This window comes from Vicugna pacos, chromosome 8 (genome assembly GCF_048564905.1).
Source record: "Vicugna pacos chromosome 8, VicPac4, whole genome shotgun sequence".
Lineage (NCBI taxonomy): Eukaryota > Metazoa > Chordata > Mammalia > Artiodactyla > Camelidae > Vicugna > Vicugna pacos.
In genome coordinates, this window is record NC_132994.1 from 20,964,291 (window position 1) to 20,987,898 (window position 23,608).

The following is a 23,608-nucleotide window of genomic DNA, read 5'->3' on the forward strand; positions in this document are numbered from 1 at the left end:
TTTGATCGAATTTCAAATCCTCTATTTGAATGAATAGCACCATGAGAAGAATTCATTTTTGTGTTTTATTTAGCTTAGGCTGTGTCTACATTTAATCTCCATTCACGTTAAAGCAGTCTTTTTACTATTCTTCTGGAACAAGGCAAAGCCTCTCTGGCTGTGGCAAATCTATACTTATTTTTGCCTATTACTTTATATTATGTGTGTGTGTGTGTGTGTGTGTGTGTGTGTGAGTGTCTGTGGTAATTAATTCATACATATGCAGAAATTGATTGCAAAAAAATGCTCTATTAACATAAGGACCCTGAAACCTGGAAAAAGAATAAAATTTATTAACTTTGTTCACATCAGGTCATGCTAATATATTAACAGCATCAGGAGACATTCCTCTGGGCAGTATCCTCCCTGGTCTCTTGTTTTCTTTATGTTGCTGTGGATGAAGAAAGTCACCTGCCATAGCAGTAAACAAAGGCTGTTGCAGCCGTCAAGCTATCAGGCACTACAGCCATCCCTGACTATGTACCCTGTGGGGATTCAGGATGGAAAAAAATCAGGATACCTGCCCTAGATAGTTAAGGTGCACATCAAAGGAGTGATTTCAGTGAGCCCAGGCTCTTCTCTTGCATCTTCCCAGAGAAAAGCACTAAATTCATTAGCTTGAGATGTCTGATTTTTTGATGTCCTGACTACCACTTTCTTTTTGTTTGCAAAAACTTCTGTATATCCTGGGTCTTCCCTACCTCTTCAGAACCATCCCTCATAGACATCTGAGAGCTGTCTCCCTGGCTTAAGTCCTCAGTATGTAGACTGAATAAAATATAATTTTCAACTTCTAGGTTGTGCATTTTTTTTTTCAGGTGACATTGCCATATTTTCCAAATTTCCAAAAATACGGGTGGCTATAATAAGAGCTAAAATTTGTCAGACATTTTCTATATAGCTTTACATGCATTGCCATTTTTAACACTTTGAAAAACTATTCACTACTATTGCCAATTTGCAGATAAAGAAACAGGTTCAGAGAAGACAGAAGACCCTGTCCGAGGTCAGATAGCTAAGAAGTGATCCAAGAGTGATTTAAACATTTAACAGAGTTGAGAGCCTGAGGTTGTAATCCCTATGCTGTATTGAATAAAAAATGTTTTCTAAAGGGAAAAAAAAGTAAAGATGATATTTCAAAAATGAGTATCCATAATTTGGTGGAAAAAAATGACGCACAGAAAATGCGTTTTAATAGCTTCTTCTGTTTCTTGTGTCGACTGAAATAAATGCGCAGCCTAAAAATTAAGAGTTATGTTTTATTTGGCGGGAGGACTTAAGCTGGGATGACAGCCTCTCAGATGGCTCTGAGGGACTGCTCCGAAGAGGTGGGGGGGAGCTAGGATATATAGGAGCTTTACAGCAAAGACCAGGTAGTTGGAACAATAAAAGATTGCTTGTTATCAAAGAAAAACAGGCATCTCAAGTTAAAGAATTTAGTGCTTTTCTATGTATGGGAGGAAGCAAACATTTGGGCTCACAGAATTCATTCCTTTGATAAGCACCTAGCTATCTGGGGCCAGTATCCTGTCCTTTCTTATTCTGAGTCCGCTCAGAGGGCACCATTGTGAGTGGCTGCAGAGGCTGGGCTGCAGGCCTGTCCTCACTGGGGGGTGGCGGCAGCTGCTGGTGACTTGGTTTCAGCATTCTTTGTTTACTGATACGGTTTGCAGTATTTTTCGTTCACACGTGTATGACTCTCCCTTATACCATCTTGAGGTTGCCTCCCCTTCACAACCATCTTTCACAGGACGGTGATCCTCTTTCTCCTGGGCTATTGCAATCATGTCCTCACAGCCCTTCCTGACTTCACTGCTGCTCTCCCACAGTCAGTCTTGTCCTCACCCAAGCAACTCAACTCAGTTGATGGCACTCTTCTCAAAACCTCCCAGCGGCATAGTACCTTTCAGGGAACGAAAGGTAAAGTCTCGGGAGGCCTTACAATAATCTGCTTCTCATGCCTCTGCCCTTCACCTGCCACATCTGCCCCTGGTGCCCGCTGCTCCAGCCTCAGTGGTGTCCATGCTCTGCCTTGCCCACACCTAGCATCCCAGCCACTCGGGTGTGTGCCCTTGCAGTTCTCTGTACCTGAAACAGACTTTCCCTAGAAACCTGCATTCCTCCTCTCTTGCTTCCTTCATGGCCTTGCTTAAATGTAATTATGGAAAGGCCTTCGCCAACACTGAATGTAAAATAGACACCTTACCACGTCTACCTCACCCTGCTTGTTTTTCCTCATAATACTTAACACTACTTGAAATATTATATATTTACATGTTAATCTGTTTATTATCTATCTCCCTTCTTCCACCAAGGGTTTTGGAGTTTTATATAGACCTCCCTCCATGAGGAAATGTGTTTTGTTCAGAACGGCAATCCCAGCACCTAAAATACGCCTGGGACAAACTGGGAATTCAATAAACACTTGTGGACTGGATTAACTTGGACTGCAAGAGTTATTTTAAAGAGTTATTTTCTATATTCCCTGGGATGAGATTTTGTCCTTAGACATTACAGCATTAGGCACAATTTTAATTTGACTCAATATTGTACTTTCAAATTGTACTTTCAAACTATCCTGGAGACAGTGGAGATATAATATATTTAACAATTTTTTAAGTTTACATTTTATGTCATATTTATAGAAAGTTATGAAAGAAAGTTCATCACATCATCAGGAGGAATGTTGATCAAGTTTTACAGGGAAATGTGCAGTGCAGACTGTTGTGTGTTTCTGCAAGGGAGAAAGAACTAATCTCTCAACCAAAGTATCAGCATCTTATTAATGAAGGCAAATGAGGCATCCACACAGTTAGGAGAAAGGGGAATTTGACCTGTGTAAATTATTTAGCTCCGTTGTGCCTCAGTTTTCTGGGATTAATAACATATGTTACAGTGTAAAAGTGGACAGCATTTTGTCGAAATTAATTCTACTTTTTAGATCGTATTTTATTTCAACATTAACCAGAAAAGACTGCTCATTTAGCCCTGAACAAAACAATATGCTTGAGACCCAGACTTTGTGGAGAGAAGGTCTGCCATATTCCTTTAGTAATCCTTTCTTCTCTCACTATTACCTCGTTAAACCAAACCTGGAGGAGACAGGTCAACGTGTTCTACCAAAGTGTAGAAAAAATGGCTTTTCTGCTGTTAGTAACAAAGCCCCGATGGTAGCTATTGTGTGGTAGAGAGTACATGAGTATACAGGAAAGATAAAATGGAAGTTCTCAGTCCTGAAGGATCATGGAAGGGAGGAAAAGAAAGAGATGAGAGAGAGTGTGAGAGGAAGAAACAAGTCAGTGTGTCTTAATTTCCTTTCATTGAGCTTGAAGAAGACATGTGTTAGGTAAATTCTGGGATATACCTAGCATGGAAAGATCTTTCTTCCCCATTCTCCTTTTGGAATTCTAGAAGGAACCTGTAACATCACAGGCAAGGCAACCTAGTTAAAAGAGTGGGATGTTATGATCAGGCTGGGAAAGGATCAGGCTGACCTTCCCCCAGCCTCTCAGCTCATGTGCGCGGTGCATGTTGACTGAAAGCCAGTGTTGGGGGAGGGTATGGCTCAGTTGTAGAGTGCTTAGCATGCATGTGATCCTAGGTTCAATCCCCAGGATCTCCATTAAAAACAAACAAATAAATAAATAAACCTAATTACTGCCCCCTCCGAAAGAAAGAAAGAAATAAAAAAAGAAAGAAAGAAAGAAAGAGCAAGCCAGCCAGCCAGCCAGTGAAACAGTGGGCTTGCCAGATGCCTGCAGTCCATCCTGTACTGGAGGCTGGGCAGGCCACAAGACATGGGGGTAGGTGGAGGCTTACGGGCACACAATCTGGAGAGCTGAAGGGAGTTCCAGTTACTCTAGGAGTGTTGCCCAGCCCCAGATGAAGGGCCATGGATACACTAGCCACAGACTGAAGCCTTAATAGTCAACTGGTGACAGGAAGCATTGCCTCCGGAACCCAGAAGATAACTAGTGAAGACCCGGTGACTAGCACAAGGTCAGGGCATTCTTCTGTTCTTCCAAAGTGCAAGGTCAAGTCATCCACACACTCTTCTCTCATCTCATCTTACAGAAAAGACAGAAGGAGAGAAGACTTTACTCCAGCTAGAGACCAGGCCCTACAGCAGCTGTTTATATAATCAGACTAGATTAAATTTAGATTGGGCACTTAGTTATTCATGCTAACCAGGTGATGGGACTTCTCCCAATTAATTATGAGAAGTGAATTACATTTTCTCTTTACATCTGATATCCTATAATTTTTCTTTATTGTTACAGAGGATTGTTGAGAGATTTTAAAATAATGTTTATAGCACTTAGAATAGCTTTTCATATTTGATAGTTGCTAATAAAATGATAAGCTATTACTATTTTTAAGACTAGAGCAACATTCTTGTAGGGGGAGCAACCAAATAATGAACAAGGAATTAATAGTAAAGTTGTCTGCTCTAACTGGACAGTGGCCTGGGATTTCAGGAAACCTAAATTCCCTATATTCAAGCCCCCATCCATTTCTCTTTCTCTTGGCTGTGACATTTAAAACAATAAACATTCCAGTAAAAAAAGACTTTTGGAAAGCTTTAACCCTTAAACAGAACCTGAAGATGTCATATTTGTTGTTCATTTGTTCCGGGTACTTGATCACTTTCTATAACCTTGTATTAATCAGTATGTAATATAGATGGTTTTAAAAAAAACAAACAAGCAATTTTTTATACCAGTGTTTACAAATGTACAGTTAAGGGTAATGCTATGCAATGACAACATTCCTAAAATTAGTGACTTGTTGAGTTGATTGATTTCCAAAATAAACATGTTTAAAACATGTATACCAGCTACTGACCAGAAAATGCACATACCCGTGATGACAGAGGCAAAGCTTTTGCACACTTCCTGCGTACCATGACTATCTCAAACGTGTCATCTCATTAATCTCCACAGTAATCGCACTGGATAAATACAATTTCTCATTTTACAGATGGGGAAACCGAAGCACAAAGACATTATGTTAACTCTTCTAAGGCCACACAGCTAATCATCGGCACAGGGTTTGGAGCTCAGGCAGCACAGTTTTCACAAGTTGTTCTTAATTACTATGCTGTAGAGATTTGTTGCTTTGTTCAAGACAAATCTGCTTTGCAACTTACATTGTGCAATGGAGTAAGCTGACTTCGGTACATTTTCACCAAGAACTACTTTCTGCTTTCAACAAGAGAAAGAAACATTTTAAAATACCCCACAGATAAGGTTTCAATAGATAATCATTTAAATCATTTTGTAGATACTATACATCACACAAAAGTGCTTTTGGTATGGGCATTTGGAATAGGATTCTGATAAAATTTTAACAAAGTTTTATCAGCAGGTTCTTTGCTTTAAAAAAATCTACTCATCAGGAGATATGGTAGATATTGTTCCATTAATGTGAGTGGGCCAAAATCCTTATAAAACGAATCTGAAGGTGCTTTTTTCCCCTACGGTGTCAATATCTATAATTCTATTTCTTTATTAAAGGTGATTTGACACAATGAGCAAAATTCAAAGCCATTAGAGCGTTGGAGCATAACTGCTACATTTCCCCAGTGAGAGCACGCTTCTGAGTGCCTGGGAGAGTCTGTATAAAAAGGCACTGCTTCCTGAGAAGAAGCAATAATGTCCTCCTGGATCAAGAGTAATTTTCATGTGAAAACAGAATTTTTTTCCATCAGGAATTCTGAAAGTAAATTATTTGACAAACTATTAAGGTATAAGTTGTCCACTTTATTTTTATAATGTTTCCAATTATCCTTTTACCATCAGAGTACTTGGGCATGTAAAACAATGAAAATTACCACAGATTGGGGACTTACCAAAATCTTACTGTATTCAGGGTGCTCTTCAAGACATTTCACATACACTGAGTGATTTAATCATCACAAAAGCCCCAGGAGGTTCCCATTTTATAGACAATGAAACTGAGGCACAGAGATTAAGGAATTTGCATAGACATGACCTAAGACTGTACTGTTGGGCTCTATGGTTGTCCCACTTAACTGCTATGCTATTTTGCCTGAACAGTAGTCAAAAATATTCTTTCTGATATATTTTCAAATTTCCACAATTTCCCTACATGGTGAATATTATTTTGTCAAGACTAAAGCTCAATTTTGCATGATTTTTACAGAAAAACTTAAAGCACATCAATCTCAGATATTTTGTCTATTATTTCTCAGGAATATCCTGTCTTTGAAATCATAACTTTCCCTACAGAGATGTAATTTGTTTTAATTAGGTCATCTAAATGTCAATTATTTATGTTGACTACAGCAATTCCTAATTTTGGGATTTCACAGGCCTTCACTCTTGCCTGGCACTCGGGGAATCTTCTCTGTTTTGCATAATCTTAATTATATTACTTTGTGGAAGAGATGCAAGAAAAATGACATTCTTCTACAGTGACTTCTCAATTAAATCAAAGAGATCTGATAAGATTAAAGAAAATGCTGGCAAAGCACTGAGTGGTAAGAAAGACTATTCATGTTAAATGAGTCACCAGGAAGAAAGTAGAGAATTATATCAGGACACTGTTCACTTAGCATAATTAGTAGTTTTTGTTACTAATGTGCTAAATGATTTATTAGCTGTCAATGATAAGTTGATGTGCCATAATAATTATTCCAAAATACCATATCTTGATTTATGCAGCAACTGTAGTTCCCAAACTCTTTAACCCTATTCAGCCCTCACTGTAATTTGGTAAAATAAGTAAGAACAAGCATTGTAATTCCAAACGTAAGGGTAGAGACTGAGTTGCACAGACAGAGTTACCTAAGGAAAACCTCACAGCTGTAACAGAGAGTCCAGAGTTTTTAAGCCTTTAAATTCCCAACCCTTGTTCTATGCCTAAAACCATGGTCTCTGCATAAAAAATGCTTTTATGTTGAGGAGAAAATGGAGAAGAAAAGAGGTAAGTGGAGAGAGAAAAACTAAAAATTGCATTATCTGTTTTATACAAACTCTGGGGAATATAGTGTCTTATACAAAAATAGTGCTAGTTATGAATAAAGGAGAGCATAAAAGTGGTTCAATTTCAAACAGCCAACTTGTTTTCATTTTCTTACCTATGTGGCAATAAACCTTGATATTCTTCTTAAGCAATTTTTCTTAAGTAATCTTGTCATATAAAGAAGAGATGATAAATCACAAAAATGTGAGCTCCTGTTTATGAAGATTTTTGACGGTTGTAACATTAAAATAATGTGAACTGTAAAAAGGATTACTCCAGCTTCCCTACGTCAGATGTGGCTTGTTGGGAGTACAAAGGCCATGGAACACGGAGGAGTTGATCAGATTTATGAGCAAATGTCTCTGGTGCTGCATGGTGTGTAAAAGAATTTTGTAAGTGCTACATCTGCTCTTAGGAAGTCATCTGTGAATACTTCCTAATTTTTAAATGCCAGTGTGTGTGTTGTATGAATCACAATGAAGTGAACCCCTGCTCACTAACTCTAGCTCTTTTGAATGTGGGGTGAGCTCTTGTATCACTCAACTGAGTGCTCTGGGCTAAAAACATCCACATGTTCCAACTTCCTTCCGTGCTTCCGTAGCATATAGAAGATGTGATGGGTGTGAATTAGAACAGACCTGAGTTTTCTTAAATATTAGTGAAATTTAATTAGATGTGACATGATTATAGACCCCAGATATTAATCTGACTTTAATCTCTGCTACGTGTGTGCAGCAGTAATTGTTATTAAATGAAAAAATGACCCCCAAAAGAGAAGCTATTAAGAAATCTATAAACTTAAAATGTGTTTTGTAAAACTAAACTCCAATGCAGTTGGAGTAGTTAGGAAAACAATTTAATGGCAAATTCCTCCATTTCCTTGCTTTCTCAAGAAAGATTAAACTAACTGTACTTATTTATGATTTTCCTAGTTTTATCTGTGCATTAAGTTAAAATTCTGGTTGGAGGTTGAACAAAGTCTGATTGAACAGATAATCTTGACTGCTTTCTTGGGACATTGAGCATTTTCATCTAGGTTTGGTACAAGGAAAATACTACTTTCTTGACTAAAATTCTACTTCTATTATTCTCACTTATTTGATAACTTTTCAAAGGATATTTCCTTATCAATGTTTGTGTTTCAGTTACTGAAGGAGAGCACTGTCTTAGGTTCATAGAATATTTGGCCTGACATTAGCCTTACACTAGCATTTGCAGGGGCTGCCAGATCTTCTAATTTTATTTGAATAGTTGTCACAGTGCTGCAGAAAATAATGAGCTGAGGTTATTGGATATGTTGTCAGTCCAATCTTATTTCATTTCTTTCTCCACAGCTATATTTAAGAAGACAACATAAGACTCGGATATTGGAAATGATGTAGGTTTGGACAAGTCCACAACATAATGACTTACAAAGATTTTGAGCATCATCAAAAATTAAGCATATGGAAGTTGTTGTACACGGATGGTGACTGTGGTGCATATTAATCAAATTCATGTATTTAAAAATACATGGAGCCACAGGTTCTGGAGCCACCTGTGAGCTTATGGTAAAGCCTGTTGGATCTTATAGTTCAGGGAAACTACTGCCAGCCTAAGATTTCCGTAAGGAACCCAGATTAGCAAGCTGTCAGTGAGCTCTCCTCCATGGGTGGTGCACTGCCAGTGATGCACTGGAGAGCACACATGTAGAGCAACACCTGGACCAACTGAAAAAAGCAGTGCACCCTGCTCAAGGGAGGTGGAATATGACACCACACTGGCATTCTAGGCCAAAAGGGATGCTTGTACATTAGGGAAGTATGTCTTCTGCTTTTCCAAAGATTAGACTCTCAGGGGTGGAAGATACTTTAAATATCTCCTAGTTCTGTTATATAAAGAGTAGCCTCTAGGCCAGGCTTTATATATCATTCTGAAAGGATGCAAAGATCTATCTCAGCAAAGCCAGAAATGATGAAGAGGGAGCTGCATGCACTGGACTTAAAGCACCCACTATTCTTTAGGTTTCAGGAAGATGAAGGTAATTAAGAAATTTTTAAAAATCTTTATTTTGCATTCACTAAAAAAATGCCACATGGAGCCATAACTGTGCATAGATAAGTGGACTTAGATAATATATAGAAGATTACCCTTCATCTCACTGTGACCTCGTAACACTTCTACTTGAGAGATACTTTAATAAAATTGCTAGATATCCAGGCTCATAAATTTCTCCTAAGTCTGATGATTAAAAAAAAAACTCTTTTTTTGGTGTTCATTAGCTTTTACCTTTCTTAGCCAATTATTCTTGATCACTTCATGGCTTTGTTGAAATAAAATCACAGAACTTCTAAGCTGTTAGTTAATTCTTAATGTATAGGTTTCCAAAACAGTGGGAAAACTTAAAAACAATGGAAACACACAGTATGGAATCATAGTGAAATGTTGTGTTTAAGTTGGAAACAATAAAAGTCATAAGATATAAACTTCTCATATTAACATAATTCAGCGGACTATGAAGCAGTTTGTGTTCTTTCACATCTTTCTTTGTCATGAGAGGGCAGAAGCCAAACTTACAGAATTTGATGAGCATGACATTTAAGATATTACATATGGCTCTTTAGGATTTGGGGCTGTAAAATCATATCATAATATTCTTCCTCTTAATGTATTTATATTTAAAATATTTTTCCTTTAAAAATAAATCAACATGTTAGCACTTAGCTCTCAGTTATAAAATTATTTGGGTCTGTTTACTGTATAAATATTACACAGCAAAAATATGCAAAATAAAAAACCAAGAAAATTTCTCAAATGCATACAGCCCAGAAGTACTACTGTCAGCATTTTTGTGCATATCTTTCATTAATATTTATCTCTTCCTTTTTAAATGTAGTGGGACTAACATAATACATGGTGCTCTATGCTCTCTTTCCTAACAACAATGTATCATGAAAAATCATGTCACTAAATGTAGCTCAACACCATCACTTTAATGTCAGTCTAGTCGTTGGCTTTAAGTATATATTACAATTTGTGTAACCGATATTCTATTGTTGGATACTTAGGCTGGTTTCAGGATTTGTTGTTGTTTTGATAACGTAGCTGTCACTTGTTTTGTTTTGATAATGTGCATACCCACACACATAATCAAATAACTTCTCAATGTAAAATTCCTAAAAGTGGGATTCTGAAAGGAGATGTACAAAATGAATGAGATGAACCTTTTTCAGGTTTTTGATGCAACTGTCAAACTATATTTGAGACCGATTAAATCAATTTATATTCAAACAAGCAGCTTCTGTTCTAGAAATAATGGGCTGCCGGGCAAGAATGATCCATTCCATTAATAAATATTTTTAGAAATCCTGGATAATATAAAGTACATATAATTTGTGAATTATCTAGTAAGAAATGAAAGGACATATCTAAGTGTCAAAATTAAAGTTGGCGCTGGGATGCTAGTGAATGAGATGGTGGCCAGGACTTGTTAAGAAGCGATCTGTCCAAGAGTGGCTCTTTGTCTTGTTTCCTTATTTGTTTTTTATGTTTGTTACTATTGAAGCATGAGATATATAGTAAAAGTGCATAAACTGTATTTGGAGATATTGGTGAGTTTTACAAAGCTAATGTATTTGTGTACTCACTGTCCAAATCAAGTTATAAAACACTAGGGGCATTCCAGAAGCATTCCTTATACTCTCTTCTAGTTTTTATCTCTTTTCAAATGGAAAATACCTCATTGCAATACTTGTTTTTATTACTGCACACATACTTTCGCCTGTTTTTCAACTTTAAATAAATGGAACATTCAGTATATATGTATATATTCTCTTGTAAAATTTATGTATATTTTTGAATATATAAGCTATGGTTTTTCATCACTATGTAGTATTTTTTGGGTGAATAAACCACAGTTAATTTATTGTTAATCAAAATTTGGGATGCTTACAGTTTGGAAATATTACTAACAATGCCGAAGTTCTTGTATATTCTTTGGTTGACATATATTGATCTTTGCCCACTCCCAGCTTTCCTCTAGAAGTCTTATTATTTTAGTTTTTATATTTAAGTTTGTAACCCACTACTAATTGATTTTTATGACTGCTATGAAGTAGCATCAGTTTTTTTTCTATACAGATAATCAGAGACTTCTGTTCTAGTCATGATGAAATATCAAATACAGGATTTATATTGCTGTAATAAACCCTAAAAGTGGATAAAATAGAAGAAGTGTCAGTGTTTAGATATCAGACAATAGATGACTCAGAGCTCTGATCCTTGAAAGTAAGAAATATACAAGATGGACTCTGTGAGGGGCACTTTCAAACTGTGGCACAAAGAAGCTGAGCCCAGACAGCAGTGATCATGCTGAAAAGGCTGAAATGCACCAGAGTGAAGGCAGTTGTTCAGAGGAGAAACATCTTGAGCCTTTGGCTAAACACTAGACCAAACATACACAGAATGAGATTCTAAGAGGTCTTGCAAAGAACAACTCTTAGAAGTGTAGGGAAAGGCTGTGAGGAGTTGGAGTTGCAACTAAGCAGAATAGAGGAGCATTGACCATGAAAGACATTAAAAAGATTCTCCAGAAAGTCCATGTTTTAGAAATAGGGCTACTATGGCCTCAGAGTAATGGCTTTTCTAGAACAGCAGTTCTCAACTAGGAGAGTTTTGCCCCTCAGGAGACATCTGGCAATGCACAGAGACATTTTTGATTGTCACAATTGTAGGACATGTACTGTTGGTATGAAGTGGGAGACTGCTAAACATCCTACAATACACAGGACAGTTCCACACAACAAAGAATTATTTGGTCCATTATGACAACACTGCCAAGGCTGAGAAAGCCTGATGTAGATTTAGCCTACCAAAGCCTAAAATTAAACTTCTACAAAACCAAGTCACCAAACAATTAACTGCATGTCGAAACAAAGCACCCTCTAAAGGAAGACAATTTAATCCAGACTCTCTACAATATAGTATTCACAGTGTCCAGAATACAACAAAAAATTACTACGCAAATGAAGAAGAAAGGATATTTGATCCATAAACAAGATAAAAACAATTGATAAAAACAGACCCTGAGATAAAACAACAGAAAGAGGAATAAATTAACAAGTCAATATAATATATAGTTACTCATTTAATATCTATGTAGATATTCTATTGTTCCAGAACTATTTATTGAAAAGATTATTCCTTCCCTCAGGCAACTATGTATATGTGGGCTTATTTCTGCATTTAGAACTAGTCAATTTATCTCCTCTTACATGAATTCAATACTATTTTAATTTGTATAGTCTTATAATTCTTGATGTCTGGAAGTATTTCTTTTTTAATTAAAGCTATTAGCAGTTTTAAATGTTAAATCTTTGAAACTATGAACATGGTACAGACATTTATTTAGGTCTTCCTCAATCTCTATCATTGTTATTTTCCTTTTTGTGCATAGAAATATTACACAGATTACACCAGATTTACTCCTAAGTACTTTTTATATACTGATTAGAAATAGTTACCAGGAAAAGACAACCAATCAGTTCTGCCCATTCCAGGCAAAGTTTCCAATCAACACTAATTACATGGTGACAAACAGCTAGGGATGGTGACATCTTTGTGTCATGGCTGACCTGGAAGAATGGGCTCTGGTGCTATGGTTCCTCTCCAACAGAAATATGGCACGATGGCCAGCACAAGCTTGAACAGAAGTGAGAGTGAGTATTCATTCTTGTCATAATTCATAATAGCATAGGGAAACCTTTCACTATTTCACCGTTGTGTGATGCTTGCTATATACATATGTATAGATATACGTAATTTTTAGTAGTTTCCTTTTACTAGATGGGGAAACATTCTATCTTTAGTTTCTTAATAATTTTATAATGAATAAATATTCTTTCTTTTTCTTTACCTTTGAGATAATTATATGATTTTTACCTTTACTTCGTTATTGTAGTGAATTACACTGATTTATTTATAAGTAATAAAGTAACCTTAAATTCCTGAATGAATCAATTTTCCTAGTGCTGTATTTTAAGTTTTACATATCTCTGGTTCCAACTTGTTATTATTTTCTTTAGGGCTTTGCATTTATGTTCATAAAAGTTATTGGACTTTCACTGTACTTTCTTATTATGTCCTTACCAGGTTTTATCATTAAGATCATATTTCTACCTTCCTATTTTCTGGTATTGTTTTTCTAAGATTAGTATCCTTCCTTGAATGTTTGAATAAGTTCCCCTGTAAAGCCATATAACCATGAGGCTTATTTTGTGAGAAAGCTTTCAAGTTTTAAACTTAAAAATTTTATTTATTTACAGACATAGGATTATTCATGTTTTCTATTCTTCTCATGCCTATTTTCTTAGTAACTTTTAAAAGAACATGTAAATTTCATCTAAATTTTCAAACATATTAAGAAACATTTGTTCACAGTATTCTCTTGCTATCTTGACAATGGTTGCTGGAATTGAGTAATATCCTTTTTTTTCATTTACACTGTTGTTAACTTGTGCCATCTCTATCTTTCTTTAATCAGTCTTGCCAGTATCTTCAGTAGGATACCCTAGAATTAGATTTTGAGGCTGGTTATAGGCATACCTTGGAGGTATTGTGGGTTCTGTTCCAGACCACTGCAATGAAGTAAGTCACATGAATTTCTTGGTTTCTTAGTGCATGTAAAAGTTATGTTTGCTTATACTATAAACTATCAAGTGTGCAATAGCATTATATCTAAAAAAATGTAAATACTGTAATCAAGAAATACTTCATTGGTAAAAAAAAGTTAACTATCATCTGAGTTTTCAGTGAGTCATAACCTTTTTGCAATAGAGACATCAAAGATCACTGATTACAGATCACTGTAGCAAATATAATAATAATAATAATAATAATAATAATAATAATAATAATAGTTTAAATATTGTGAGACTTATTAAAAAGTAACACAGAGACACAAAGTGAGCAAATGCTGTGGGGAAAATGGCACCGGGAGAAGAGCTTAATGCAGGGTTGTCACAAACCTTCAATTTGGGAAAAGCACGGTATTTGTGAAGTGCAGTAAAGTGAAGCACAGTAAGATGAGTTATGCTGCAGTCCATGCAAACAGTTTACAGGAAGCATCCTTTAGAGAATGAGGAAATAGGACAGGGAATGGAAGCAGCTAAGTGAGGATGGTCTTCAAGTGAAATCCAGCATGAGCCTGATCATATGGAAAATTCTGGAATGTAAAAACAACAACAACAACAACAACAAAAACCAGAGTGTATCAATCCCCTCACACATACCTGGAAGCAAGAGACTGGAGATTTTGCAGGAATTCTATTCTTCTTATAGCAATCAGGTGTTGGCTATGATCTTCCTTGGGGGAAGCTGGGTATAACTTCTAGGCACTTTAGTGATTGCTGGACAGTGAGCGTGAAGCACTGTAGAGGCTCTGGATGATACTATATTCCTTCAGAGACAGTTCAACAGTCTTCTAGAAAGCAAACAAAATATGAGCATATCACCTTCATCTGCACATTTCAGAAGTCTCAACTGAAACTTTGGAATATTTATTATGGTCATTCCATTTTGATAGGTCTTGAATTCAAATTTTGGTTTCTCCAACTCCATAAAACTTCAAAAAAAATCTGCCTGGCATTTTTATTCTCTTAGCAGCTACTTTTTCTGAGAAAGGAAAAATAAAGAATATCTTTGAATTTTGCAGCATTATACAAAAGAAATATAGTTTGAGTGGTGGGATCAAGACAGCAGAGTAGAAGACCCTGAACTCACCTATGTCCACAAACACATCAAAACTACAACCACATATAGGGAAACTCTGAACAACCTGAAGACCAGCAGAACAGCTCTTCTATAACCAAGGCTATAAAGAAAAAACCCTAATGGACTCTGATAGCAAGTTGAAGAGAAGTGATCTAGTCAGGACCCAAACCCCTTAGCAGGTGACCAAGAAGAGAAAGGGGATATCACAGGCTTGGAGATCTTCTCTAAGGAGAGAGGGAGTGAGCCCCATATTAGGCATCCCACTTGTTTGGAAACCAGTGGGACTCACTGTAAGAAACTGAGACTCTGCTCTTGAAGAGGATCTACATAGACTTGATTGCTCCCAGCCCCAGTGCAGAGGCAGCAGACTGAGAACTGCCTGTGCTCTGACCAGTTTGTCAAGACTGCCCCAGTACGTCATCCTGGCCTGCATGGGGCTTTTCTCCAGCGTCTCCTGTTCTGGTACTGCTCCCCACTAGGGTGGAGTCCACCATTGCCAGTGCACAAGCAGGCATCAGGGAAAGATCTGAGATAGCTGGGTCCTGGCCCTGCTTCTAGCCATGGTAGAGACCTGGAGCCAACTCAGAAGTGCAACTCCAATCCCTAGATCCCCAACCCAGCCTTGGACTAAGGCAGAGACCTGGAGCCAACTCAAAAACGCAGCTGCAACATCTCAGGCCCTAGCCATGCCTTCTGCCATCACACAGACCAGGGAGAAGATCACCTCCTGCAGGGCACCTGCTCCAGTCCCCGGGGACCCAGTCTCACCCTCTGATAGGACAGCAATTACCACTGAGCCCAGGAGAAGCCCCAGCTCACACGTGGCACTGGCTCTAGCCCCCACTGCAGCCCTACCGTTCACCAAGAAAGTAGCTGCCAGCATGCCCTGAGGGAAGATGTGACCCTTGCTCACTTCAGATCCTGCTTTCCCACAAAAGCCATTGAGCACACACAGACTGCATAGAGACACTCCTACACAAGAACATGACTTCAGGACCAGCGTAGGTAACTGTTTTGCCTAATTTCATTGAGAGAAATAGAGAAAGTAAAACAAAATAAGAAGACAGAGGAAAATGTTTCAGATGAAAGAATAATATAATCCCCTAAGGCGGGGGGGGGGGGAGGGGGATTTACTGAGATAAATAATTGACCAGATAAAGAGCTAAAAGCACAGTAATAAAAATGCTCACTGAATTCAGGGAAAGAATAAAGGAACACAGAACTCCAACAAAGAACTGGAAAACATAAAAAGAACTATCAAAGCTGAAGAATACAGTAACTGAAATGAAAAATGTGCTAGAAGGAATTAACACTATTTGGTGATGCAGAACACATAAGCAAACCAGAAGACAGAACACTGGATACCACCCAATCAAAGCAGCAAAAAGAAAAAAAAAAAAGTGAAATCAAGTGAGGATATTTAAGGGACTTTTGACACATCAAGGCCAGTAACACTCATGTTACAGGGATTCCAGAAAGAGAAGAGAGAGAGGAAGAGGTAGAAAATGTATCTGATGAAATTATGGCTGAAGATTCCCCTAACCTGAAGCAGGAAACAGTTATCCAGGTCCAGGAAGAACAGAGTCCTAGGCAAGATGAATCCAAAGAGACCCACACCAAGACATATAATAATTAAAATGGGAAAACTTAAATGTAAAAAGAGAATTTTAAAGGCAGCAGGAGACAAACAAAGAGTTACATACGAGGGAACCCCCATGAGGCTATCAGCTAATTTTTCTGCAGACTTTGCAGGCTGGAAGGGAGTGGCATGATATATTTAAAATGCAGAAAGGTACACCTACAACCTAGGATACTCTACCTAGAAAGGTTTCATTCAGATCTGAAGGAGAGATTGAGTTTCCTAGAGAAGCAAAACCTAAAAGAATTCATCACTACTAAACCGAACTTACAAGTAAAGTTAAAGGGTCTTTTTTAAAGTGAAAAAGACCCCAAGTAGCTAAAGCAATCTTGAGAAAATAGAACAAAGCTGCAGATGCCATGCTCCCTGGCCTAAGACTATGTTAAAACAATGCTACGGTAATCAAAACAACATGGTTACTGTATAAAAACAGAGGGATCAACAGAATGCAATAGAGAGCCCAGAAATAAAGCCATGCGCTTATGATCAACGACATAAGACAAAGGAGGCAAGAATATACAACGGGGGAAAGAGTCTCTTCACTAAGTGGTTCTGGGAAAACTGGACAGCTACATGTAAAAATATGAAATCAAAACATTTTTCCACACCATATGCAAAAATAAACACAAAATGAATTAAAGACGTAAGTGTTAGACTGGAAACCATAAAACTCCTAGAAGAAAAACATAAAAGCAGAACAATCTTTGCTAAGTCATAGCAATATTTTTGATGTTTCTCCTCAGGCAAAGGAAACAAAAGCAAAAATAAACAATGGGGACTTACTTAAATCTAAAAGCTTTTGCATAGCAAAGGAAATCATCCATATAACAAAAAGACAACCTGCTGAATGGGAGAAATTATTTGCAAATGTTATGACTGACAAGGGGTTAATATCCAAAATATATAAACAGCTCATATAATTCTGTATCATAAAAATAAATAACCTGATTAAAAATTGGTAGAATACATGAATAAACATTTTTCTAAAGAAAATATACAGATGACTAACAGGCATATGGAAAGATGCTCCACATTGTTAATCATCGGAGAAATGCAAATCAAAATCACAATGAGATACTACCTCACATCTGCAAGAAGACCATCATCAAAAAGTCTACAAATAACAAATGTTGGCAAGGAAGTGGAGAAAAGGGTACACTGTTGGTGAGAACATAAACTGATGCAGCCACTGTGGAAAACATTTTGAAGGTTTCTCAAAAAATTGAAAATAGAAATACCACATATCCAACAATTTCACTGCTGGGTATATAGCTAAATATAATGAAAACTCTAATTTGAAGAGATATGTTTACCACAATGTTCACAAGGACATTAATTACAATAGCCAAGATATGAAAGCAATCTAAGTTCCATCAACAGATGAATGGATACAGAAATGGATAAACTGCATACACACACACACACACACACACACACACACACACACAATGGAATATTACTCAGCCATCAAAAGAATGAGTATTTGCCATTTTAAACAACATGCATGGATCTGGAGAGTATTACGCTTAGTGAAATAAGTTAGACAGAAAAAGACAAATACTGTTATGTTTTCACTTATATGTGGAATGTAAAGTATAAAAGAAACAAAACAGAAACATACCTATAGAAACAGAGAACAAATTAGTGGTTACCAATGGGGAGAGGGCTAGGGAGATCACAGTTTCCCCACCACTACACCTAGCCCATATTCTTTGCAGCTATCTCTGCTGACAGCTCTATTCCAGGAAAAGGACCTCCATTTAAATTCTTTTAGGCAGTTGCAATGAGGTCAATTTTTTTTCCTGAGTCTCTTGGGCCTTGATTCTTTTCAGCTCAAGATAATCCACATGCCAAAGAGACAGTTTAGGGTGGCAACTTTTGCTCCCCAACAACTACAAACTTGATTTCGCAGCTGCTCTTACCATGACCATAGCCACAGAAAGAGTTTTCTGCTGCCCCTACTGATGCTTGTAATTAGGTGACTAATTAAATTAATCACAGAGTGCATCTGATTGCGGAACCCAGGTTGTGTGGACTTGCTCTAGTGCAGAGGGTTGGAAAAACAATATTTATAACACTTTTAAAGGTGGCTTTGTCTCCCACTAAGATTTCTAATAGGAAGGGTGCTAGTTGACCAAAAGAATGGCAAATGTCCATGACAAACAAGAACAATAAAGAGGACCTTTATCACTGCTTCTATTCCACCTTTACCAGATGGATACAGTAAGATCAGGACAAGAAATGACAGCTAAATGGATTGGGAAGGAAGAAATAAAACCTTCCTTATATACAGAAGTTACGGTTGTATAAACAGAGAATCTAAGAAAATCTATAGACAATCATTTGAATTAATGAAGTTTGGAAGCTTTGCTGGAAACAAATTGGTATACAAAAAATTAATAGTTTTTCTATACCCAGAAACAGTAAATCAATGATGGAATTTTAATATGCCACTTATATTAGAACCAAAACAATTAAATACAAAAGAATAAATCTAATAAATGTTTAAAAACTCTGAAATATAACATTATAGGACTTAACAGAAGATCTAGAAAAAGAGGAGATAGTTTCTATTCATGTTTAGGCAGAATCAATATTTTAAAGATAATTCTCAAACAAATCTATATAATCAATGCAGTTTCATTTAAAATGTCTAATGTGAATAAAAAAAATATAAACTCAAAATACAGCGTCTAATACTCAGCTGAAAGAGTAAAGGGCCAAGAGATGATTGTAAAACAAAATTAAATCATTTGGTGATTGTATCCAAAGAATTGTGCTTATTATGCACGTAATGATGTATCATTAAGAATAAAAGTTGCTGTAGGCTTTTGATAACCTTTTTCAGATTAAAGAAATTCCATTCTATTCCTAGTTTGCTAGTTTTTAAGCATAAAAGAGTGTTGAATTTTATCAAAATGTTAGGAATCCACAGAGATGACTATAAGCTTTTTATTTTTCTCCTTTATTAACATGGAGTTTAAATGATTAGTTGTATGTCATTAACCTTTCTTGCATTTCTTTGATGCATTCTGCTGTCTTTTAATTTTAAAAATAATTGATAGATATAGTTTACTAGTTTTATTACAGGATTTTTTTTTTCAGCCAGTTTGGGAAATGAGATTTGTCTACATTTTCCTTTCTAGTATGGAATTCACATAGACTTTGCGGGGAACTTCCTTCTTTTTCAGCTCTCTGGAATGGCACTTATCAATCAGCGAACTTTTGGTCCTTCAAAGACTGGTAGAACTCACCTATAAAACCTGGATCTGATTTATTACTATTGTTTTGTGAGTAGATTTCAAGCTACTGATTCTATTCCATTAGTGGCTTTAGATTTCTTTAATGTTAATGGTTTTAGATGGTTCCACATCTCCCTGACTTTAATTCCAAGGTGACTCCTGGCAGCTACTTTACTAATACCATTTTCACCCTTTCCAGCTCCTAAAACAATCCCACTGTACCCTCTGAAAGTCAGTCAGTAATTAGCAAAATCTCCAACTACTTCTCTGAACATTCCCTTCACATTTTTGTTCTAATACCTGGCTGGCCCCTATTCAACCCTCTCAGGTCCTCCCAATACCTTCTTCACAATCTCAGACCCTTAAATAACCCACTGCTCTCTCTGGAAGGCACAGTCAGCAATGAGTACTTCAGCTCTTCTTCCTGGCTGGCCCCTGGAATACTCTCTCTCTCAAGTGATTTCTCTCACACTCCTTACACTGCTGTACCTAGACAGGGTATAGGTGTACTTCTCAGTCCTTATTGCTGCTTCTAGAAAATGCCCCCTACTCCCAGTATCACAAAAGTTTTAGAGATCACATATCCTCAATATATACTGCACATTTCGAGATGTCTAAAAATGAGTGAGGGTGCAGTCTTCTCCAGGTCCAGGTAATTAAAGTGTTCATTGTCTGCAGAGAATTAAAAAGCTATAATAAAACAAACAACGAATGCCAGTATGTTTTTTATTACCACCATGCTCCTGCAATTCTAAGTATTTACACCCTTGGGTACATCAATGCATACTACTCTTTCTTGTTGAAGGTATCTACCAACTCCTAGGTTGCTCCATTCATTTATTTATTATTTAGCTCTAGGCTCACTGTCAGTCTCTCCAACATGACCTCTTGTGTTAATTTTTCAAGATTATATCCTTCAAGTGGGTCATCTTTCCATACATTGACGTCTCAGTTTGACCTCTACTTCAGCGATCTTGTCTCCCATCACTTTAGCCATCCAATTCCATGGATGGATGGCTCCACTAGTCCTTTTCATTTACTAGTAATGGTGACATGTCCATAATCTTAATTTCAAGCATCCCACTCTCATAACTATGACCTATGTTTCCAACTCCTTATGACAATTTTATCCAATCATACTACTTTTGAACTATCCTTCAAATGTCTTCCTTCTTCAATTTTAAATTTCTAGGCCCTCTCCCTGCAGTATGGGTTGTGCAGAGGAGATAATTCTTAAAGGATTAACCCTCAACCAACAGGGTATAGGATGTCCCAGCTTCCTTGTCCTTCAGTGGATCAGATCTGATATCCATTTTCCATAGATCTTCAGAGGGTCCCTTAGAGAGACTGGGCTCCAGTTTTCTAGACTGGAAAATGGCTTAAAAACATAATATTTTTTAAAATTTACTTACTTATTTTAACCTTCCTTGTTTCACTGTTCTTAATTCCTCACTTCTGCTTTCTAGGATTCCCTAACAACTAAACTACCTGCATGAAATTCTTGTCTCTGTCTCTGTCTTTAGGGAATCCAAATTAACCAACTATGAATGAACTGTCTTTATTTCTAGTGAAAGTCAACCCCTCCACTTGGGCACCAGGACACATTCCCCTTGTCTACTCAGGGACGTCGCTGCAGTGATTCACCCTTATCTCCTTCATCAGTCTCCCTCTTCTCTGCTAATAGATATTTCCATTTTTCTTTCTACCTAGTGTTTGATTTCTTCCTTCTCTTAGAGTCACACTCAGGGGAAGGGCTTTTAAAAAAACATTTGTCTTGAATTCTCCCTCTCTTCTTTCTTAAATAGAATGTAATCATTTTAGTTGCCTCTCTTCCTCCATATTTTAGCTCTACTTCCACATTCCCCCAAAACAACTGCTCTTGAGAAGGTCACTTGTGACTTTCTTGTTGCTAAATTCAGGAGTCAAATCTCAGTCTTCATTTTCTTGATAGACTCAGAGGGAGGCTATTTAATCTTCACCTGTTTTCCTTAAGTCCCCACATCAGCAGGGCTCTGGTGCTACTAGACTTCATCCTTCTGAGGCTGACCTTGGGCCATTCCTCCTGGTCTCAAGAATGAAGGGTCAACTACGTTTAGAGTGTGGGGAGAGGAAAGGGCTAAATAGAAATATTTCTTCTGACCTATATTCTCCCTGCTTCTTTTGGCCACCTATGGCTTTGACTTTGAGTCCTCTTCTTCTACCAACCTCTCAATTCTCTACATTTCTACCAGTTTATGGTAACTTTATGGTGGAATTCAGGTTCCTTAGGGATTTTTTTTTTTACAAAAATTTGTTGTTCATTATTATAATCTATGATTCTCCCTGGTTTCCATAGTTTCCTCAGGTTTAATCTTGAGGAAGGAGTCAGCAGCCCAAATTAATTTTCAATCTTAATGGGAACTTTGAACTAAAGGGTTAAGGTTAACTCAGAAGGCTTGGGTTGCTCAAATTCTGCACATTTATATCTGGTTTTTCCTGGACTTTGTCTATGTGCCTTTTCACTTCGCTGAGATGGATCTTGTCAATTGAAAAAAAATGCACAACCTAAAAGTTGAGAATTATGTTTCATTCAGTGGACATACCAAGGACTTAAGCCTGGGAGACAGTTCTCAGATCACTCTGAGAGACTGCTTTGAAGAGGTAGGGGAGGAACCAGGATATATAGAAGTTTTTGTAAAAACCAGGTAGTGGGAATATCAAAAGATTACTGTTAATTGAAGAAAACCAGACATCTTAAGTTAATGAATATAGTGCTTTTCTGTATATGGGAAGATGCAAGAGTCTGGACTCAATGAAATCATTCCTTTGATATAACAATGATATAACTTTGATATAACTCTAAGGCCAGTATCCTGTTTTTCTCTATCCTGAATCCCCTCAGGGTACATAGCTGGAGGTAGCTGCAGTGGCTGATGGCTTGATGGCCTCAACATCCTTTGTTTACTGATATGACAGGAGAAATTTTTCATACACAATCTGTATTATTTTACTGTAATTAACTGTAACCATGATTGTAACACCATTTCAGAGTCCTGAAAGTCCTTCAAGTGAATCAGACAACACGAAGATGATCTTGGGGGCCCTGAAGCAGAACAAGATATCTCTAACAAGGGTATAAAAGGATTGGGATTTGGGAGAGTAGTATCAAAGATGTGAGGAGGATTCGTTTAGCAAGAGCTGTGCTGTGACATCCACTCACTCAAGTCTAGTGAGAAGACTTTACCAGGATTCCTAGGGGAACTTCATATGCATCTCCTAAAATGCGGCTGTCCTAGTGGATCAGTGCTTGTCTCCCTCTTGGGAGACGTGATCTGGTTACTGGCCTGGTGGTGGGAGTGACAGTGAAGGTTGTGCTGTGCAAAGCTTGACCTGTACGCTCCAAGTTTGTTGGAAGTAACAGTGCGTGTGTGCTTTCTGTGTACAATATGGGCCATGCCACTCAGCCAGCCAGCCAGCCAGCCAGACAGACACACACACACAGAGTGAGAGAGAGACAGAGAGACGCATAGAGGGAGAGAGGCAGAGGCAGCATGGGGTTTTCTGAGTCCTGTCTGGGAGGGCTGACCATAGGAACAAGGAAACTTTAGCAAAGGAGAAAATTATATGCAATTTCTAATAGACCAAACTGAGAAGCTTGCCTTAACTGGACTAACGGGACTTCAGTAAGAGATCTCTGAAAAACCCCACCAAATACACAGTAAAATTTAAATCCATGACGAGTCTGGGGAGTACAAAGTCAATTTAGCAAAATGCCTATCAAGCAAGGTTTTTTCTGCTTTACCTTTCCTCCCTTCCCATCTGTCCTGATGGAATGTGATCAGAAACCCTGATGGGTGAGATGAGGAGAGGTCTGAAGCATAAGGCAGGAAAAGAGAGAAGAATCACAGCCCTCTTCCCTGACCTGCTGCTGGATACAGGCCCAGGGAGGGTACATCGGAGAAGACTTCACTTC

General features: G+C 37.5%; 1 long non-coding RNA gene across 3 annotated transcripts in view; it reads right to left on the bottom strand.

The window, feature by feature from the left end:
* Positions 1-23,608, bottom strand: part of LOC107033196 (uncharacterized) — a 70,521-nt gene that overhangs the window by 40,230 nt on the left and 6,683 nt on the right. For 2 of the 3 annotated variants that reach the window (XR_012075213.1, XR_012075214.1), the window contains exon 3: positions 14,295-14,485. This is a non-coding gene — a long non-coding RNA (uncharacterized lncRNA). Of the gene's footprint in view, positions 1-13,521; positions 13,574-14,294; positions 14,486-23,608 lie in introns of those variants that run through there. The other variant, XR_012075215.1, reaches the window with a different exon arrangement.